General features: G+C 34.2%; 1 pseudogene; it reads right to left on the bottom strand.

The window, feature by feature from the left end:
- Positions 1-1,904: 1,904 nt before the first annotated feature.
- Positions 1,905-2,424, bottom strand: LOC131276910 (ADP-ribosylation factor-like protein 5A pseudogene; annotated as a pseudogene).
- Positions 2,425-6,571: the final 4,147 nt, after the last annotated feature.

Here is a 6,571-nt window from a genome sequence, read left to right as displayed (position 1 = left end):
CCTTGACTTGTCTAAAACATGCCAATTTGAATTAGCCTTCAGGTTTTCTGGTCAAAAAGATAAGCTAGTAAGAATATACAGGCAGTGGTCTTGGCCCAGTGGATAAGGCATCTGTTTACCACATGGGAGGTCAACGGTTCAAACCCTGGACCTCCTTGACCCTTGTGGAGCTGGCCCATGCACAGAGCTGATGCACACAAAGAGTGCCCTGCCATGCAGGGGTGTCCCCAGCATAGGGGAGCCCCACACACAAGGAGTGTGCCCCATAAGGAGAGCCACCCAGCATGAAAGAAAGTGCAGACTGCCCAGGAATTGGGCTGCATGCAGGGAGAGCTGACACAACAAGATGACACAACAAAAAGATTCCCATGCCACTGATAACAAAAGAAGCAAACAAAGAAGACACAGCAAATAGACACAGAGAACAGACAACCAGGGTAGAGGGGGAATGGGTGAGAAATAAATAAATAAATAAATCTTAAAAAAAAAAAGCCAAGATGAGTGATAAAATCTTATTTAAAAAAAAAAGAATATACTGGATATGTTTTTATAACATTTATGATAAGTTAATTTACAGGTTTGACAGAAATATCTTCAAATTTAAGATAAAATAACAAGCACCCTGAGTAAATAAAAGGCATGATGGGCCTAGTTAGAATTTTGTAAAAGCGCCATTTCATCAATCACTTTTCACACCAAATTCTTAAAAGTATTCAAAAAACTTTTGCGTCTCCTAATTGCCAGAGTATTCATATAGTAGAAGATACAAGACAATTAATAAAAATTTAAAAATCTCAACCTACATTTCCTAAAATTATTGTTGCTGTTAGAAATTATGTTTTACTTTTCATCTCAAATTTATTTGAAATGTACACACATAATGCTTTCAATTCTTCAAATTGACATGTTTCCTGCTGTAATGTTCAATCAATGTTGAAAAAATTACTTGCTCATTTTAATCACATTTAATGACTTAATGATTTTTGGATTCACAATTTATTCAGTAATATAGATGACATGTTGTCCTATACAAGGAATGATCTGATATTTGATGTGTAATTCAACCCATTAGTAACACTTAAACAAAGAATCTGATACACATTCTAATCGGTTATAGTTCAAGTTTCCCTGTGATTTGATCAACTAAAAATATTAAAACAATGTAAAGCTTTTTTCCTATTCCATTTTTCCTTCCAGCCTTCCTCCCTCCTTCCTTCCTACTTTTCATCCTTCCACTTTTTCTGTTTGTTTTTTTTTAAGAGAAGTTAAATGATTTGTTGGTTAGTTAATAAAATAAAATGAGCCTAAGGGAAAAGTACAAAATGTCACTTAACACAAAGTTGTAATTCATATAGTTACAACTATGGCTATTACTAATTACTGTGCTACTAATCACTTTTCTTTAGAACATAAATCAAAGCCATTAATTTGAATTTGATGTATATATTTAATACATACAAAACTTTACAGAAAATACTTTTCCTAATCTTTAAAGTTTAAAATATTGGAAATGAAATATCTCTGCTGATATGTATTTTGATGTAGAACAAAAACAGAACATTCAAGTAGAGATGTTTATCCAATAATAAATCTCTCCAAGTTAGCAATGTGTTTTCCTCATCATATTTACCACAGGATACACAATGTCTTGAGAGAATTCAGAATGAGAAAAATGTCAGACATAGCTTTAAGTCCTTACTTTGAAAAGAACTAAGGAGAAAGCATATTGGAATGTGAGATTTCATCTTTGTTTTTAAATAATAGCTCTTACTTTTCTCCCATAGAAAAATTCTTATCAGTTCACTATAAATATATCTAAACCATTCATTTCTGCATCTTTCAGGTAAAGTCCATCACTTAGTTTATACAACTTCTATGAGAAGAGTTCAGTAGAGATAATCTAATCACGACATCATCCATTCAAGTCCTTGGCACAATGTCTCCCTGGTAAGAGCACAGCGTGCCTGAATATGCCATTGGTGAACTTTAATAGAAGTTGGTTTCAAAAGCTGGGAGATTTTTGCTACAGTCATACATTCTTTAACATCTTGTTTATTAGCAAAAGTCATCAAAACCAGCCTTTCTTATGTCCTCATGTGCTAACATGTCATACGTTTCTTCTCTAGATACAGAAATCCTTTGTCTACACTGTACGCAACAACTATTACAAACTAAGAGTTAGTATAGTATGAGTTCCAGGAAAAATGAAGAAATACTTGTCCACCAATATCCCATGTTAGGAAATGTGCATTATTATCCCCTCTCTCTTCTATACGTTAGAGATGTAGGGAATGTATGCACAATGTTATTCCTAGAAAATAAGTAAAGGATGGAAATTTTCCCTGCACTATCCAGCCCAACAATGAGAACTTTGTGCTTCCGGTGACTGAACAGTGTCCAAATCCTGGGGAAGAGAATTTCCATTCTTGTGCCCTGACCCTCATCCAGCCAACAGGGTTGCCTGGCTCTCCTGGGTTCAGGCTAAGGGGACAGGGCTGGGCCTCTGTCTTTCCTGTAGCTGCTTCCACGCTTTCCACTGTTCAAATTCCCTGGAGCCCAGAAGGAGGGCAAAGCCCAGGCTGCCCTGCCTCTTTCCAGGCCCTTTCTTGCTGCCTTGGTGCTTCTCTGGCTCAGACATCTCTGCAGAGACCCATGAGGGCCACCTCCTCCCCAAGTTTCTCCCAGGCAGCTTCAGTGGCAGCTACCACTTGGGCTGGGAGCAAATCTAAAACTTTCAAGCATTAGTTTTCCATGCCCCTTGCCTCAGTCACCTGGTAAATTGTAATGTACTATATTTTCTCTATGAAATTTTTTAATCCACATATTTCACATGAACATGATCATACAATACTTCTCTTTTGTATCTGTATTATTTGAGCCACCATGATGTCTTTGAGGTTTATCCAAAGAGGAGAATGTATCAGATCTTTATTCCTTTTTATTCCCAAGCAATTTTATTGAGATGAATTTCACATAACAAAATACTGCTCATTTTAAAGTGAAAAATACAGTGGCATTTAATACATTCACAATGTTGTGCAACCACTACATTTATAGAGTTCCAAAATATTATCATCATCTTAAAAGGAAACCCTAGACCCATTAATCATCCACTCCCCATTCCCTCATCTTCCCAGACCATGGTAATTATGAATCTGCCCTCTGACTCAATGGATTTGTTGATTCTGAATACTTCATGTTTTAAGAGTTTTGTGTCTAACCTGGATATTGATTATGGTTTCCAAATAAAAATTTCCCTTGTAAATACATTTAAAAGTATGTAAATAAATTTCTGTGTATGCATTTTATATTTATCCTCTGAATTGGTGGGATATACACATTTTTGGGAATGTTAGCCTGGAACGCATTTACAAAGATGCATTCTGATGTTATGAGAATCAAATCAACTCTAAGATTTCTCCCTCTTCATCTGGGTCATTTTCCTTGAGTCATATCCAATTCCTTGAATTTTCCTATTCATCCCAATAAGTATTTCACCATTTGAAGAATATATATCATACATCTTTGTAATTGCAATGACTACTAATGATTTTGGTATGGAATTCATGTTGAGATAATATTTGTTGAATGGAAGGACAAATGGACTGGAGAATAAGTAAGTATAGAGTGGTTTCTGGGCATGAAAAATACAAATTTATTGAATTAATAAGAGCCTATCACCTGGAAATGTACTTCAAAATCATTGGTGAAAAATAACCACACCACCTATTTTAAACACTGTTTAAGTCTTTTATGCAAATTATCTTCTTTAATTTTTTGTAAAATTGATGTCATCAGTATAAATTTCCTTTGTTATAGTTGATGAATTAAGGACATACAGAAAATAGGTAACTAGCACAAAAAATAGGGATAGTGAGAGGCGGAGGAAGGATTCAAACAAGTCTGTCTAAAGTGAGGACACTCCCTTGGGCATCATATTGCATTACACTAGTATAGCATGATAGTAGAACTAGTTAAGCCTCAAAGAGTCCAGGAGTTGTTTTGAATTAAACTCTTACTTCTGTACTGATGCTCACCAAGCAAGGACTGTTTCTTCTCTGGTGGATGCACTCTGATAACAAACCAAATGAGAGCATAAGACCCTTATTTGACAAGTCCCTTTCTATTGAAAATTAGTAGTTTTTATATTTTACCATATCGTCACCATCTCTGGGATTCATAACTTATTTATCAAAGTAATTATTGGGAAATTAGATTTCCCGGGTGTTTTAATTCACTACCATGATTGTTAATGAAGCTGAGCATATTTTTATGTTTATAAGTTAGTTATTATTTTATTGTCTGAATCATTGATTCACATCCTTTGATTTTTTAACTTTTTTAGTACATTTTATCCTTTACAGCTTTTAAACTTTTATTTCCCAAAGTTGTAGACATACAGAAATATCATTTAAAAATAGAGCATTCCCATGTACTACCTAATTTTTGACACTTTAGTTTACTGTGGAACCTTGGTTACAAATGATTAAAGAATATTAAAACTGATCTAATTATAATCCATTGTTTACATTAGGCATATTTCTTTTATGCATATACATTGTTACGTTTGAATATAAAATATGTTCTGAATATATTCATTTACTTTTCATTTATGGAGAATTTTCTTTATAAAGTTTTTGTATTCAGGTTTTCTGGGGGTTAAGTTCATCATTTATGTCCTCAGTTTTATTTCTTTTTTTTTACTTTCTTCTCAGTTTATGCTCAGCGTGTTAATCTAAACTTTCCTCTAGAAGTCTTATGCCATTTTTAATCTTACCTCAAATTTCAATTTATGGCAACTGATGTCAGTATATGAATTTAATGTTATTTCCTTCCAACAAATGATCAATTATAAAAGCACCATTTATTTTTCCAATTTTATTAAAATATATCATTCATATATGAACATACATAAATAATAATTGTATATTTAATGTTGTGAAATTACAAAAAATACATGAAAAACATCAAGCAGTGTTCCATAAGTCAACCCACCATCAACACCTTGCATAGTTGTGAAATATTTGTTAAAATTTATGGAAGAATATTGTCAAAATCTAAGTACTAATGATAGTCCATCCCATACATTTACTGTGATTTTCCTCCAACACACCATAGCATCCACATGTAAAATGTTATTAATATTGGAGAGTAGAAATGATGAGGGCATGAGTTATATCAGAATGTTCTATATTATTGTTTTAATAAAATTTTATTTCAGAACACAGATGAAGAAGTCCCAGACAACACCCCTTCACCAACATACCATACCATGGTTGAACATTTGTTACAGATTATGAGATAATGTCATCAGACTGTTACCACCAAACATAGTCCATAGCATATATTTAGCATACTTTTTAGATACTCTCCCATTATCAGCACAATGTGTCTATGGCTTAAATGCATGAATATTAAATTATTTCTATTAACCACAGTAGATAGTTCATACCAATTTTATTTTTCCCATACATTTCCACATTCCCGCTTCCCTGCAATAGTGATATATATCTGCTCTTTTTCACGGAAGGACATTCTTGCATCTGTAACATCAAGCACAATTCTCATCCACCTCTAGGTTCACTGTTTTTTTCAGTCTCTAGAATAATCTCTAGCTTTCTTTCCATTGAAATTTATACCCCTAAACTACCCTTTCCAGCCTCTTTCCCATTTATAACCCAACTGCTACTCACTATAGTATGGCAAAAACAACTCCACCCATGTACATAATGTTACAGTCAACTTAATTAAAACTTCTACAAGCATTAAGAATCTGTACACCTTCTCAGACATCAAGTTATCTCCTAATAACTTATACTCTAGGTTTTGAATCCTTGTGTTTATTCTGCTTATTTAGTTCATATGAATAATACCATGCAATATTTGTAATTTTGTGCCTGGCTTTCTCCCCCTAACATAATGCCTTCAAGATTGATTTACATTAACAAATGTGTCCCAATTCCATTTTTTTTCCTACAGCATAACACATTGAATGTATATACCACATTTTGTTTCTCCACTCACTGGTTGAATGATATGTGCTGTTTCCATCTTTTGTCCTTTGTGAATAATGCCTCTAAATAGATAAATAAATAACAAATAAATGAATCAATGAATATGGAAATGTGCAAGAAAAAGAACACTCCTCAACGGAAGAGTATATTTAAGGCCTGCTTTATGACCTTATTTCTAAGACTCTAAGACTCCCCAGTATTCAACATTGGAGGGACCAACATATACTTCACTGAGGCTACTCCATGTGCCCTTGAGTTTCACATGGCAGAAGAACTAAGATACACTCCCATGCCTGTACTATAAAGCAAGGCAATACTGAAAGGTGAGTTCCATGGCAGAAAATGCTTTATACTTGCCCTTGATGATTACATTCTCAAAATGGAGGATGCAATCTTTGAGTAAGAGAAAAGGACACTATGAGTGGAATAAGAGTCACCAGGACAGTTTCAGCAGACATCACTTGTCCAATGAGGAAGGTGGAAGAACAAGCTTGTTGCACCACCTCCTCAAAACCATTGAGCATTTTAGAAGATAGAGTAAACCATGAAATAACCTG

The sequence above is a fragment of the Dasypus novemcinctus genome, chromosome 30, assembly GCF_030445035.2.
Source record: "Dasypus novemcinctus isolate mDasNov1 chromosome 30, mDasNov1.1.hap2, whole genome shotgun sequence".
NCBI classification, from domain to species: domain Eukaryota; kingdom Metazoa; phylum Chordata; class Mammalia; order Cingulata; family Dasypodidae; genus Dasypus; species Dasypus novemcinctus.
This window is presented reverse-complemented; position numbering and strand designations above follow the sequence as displayed.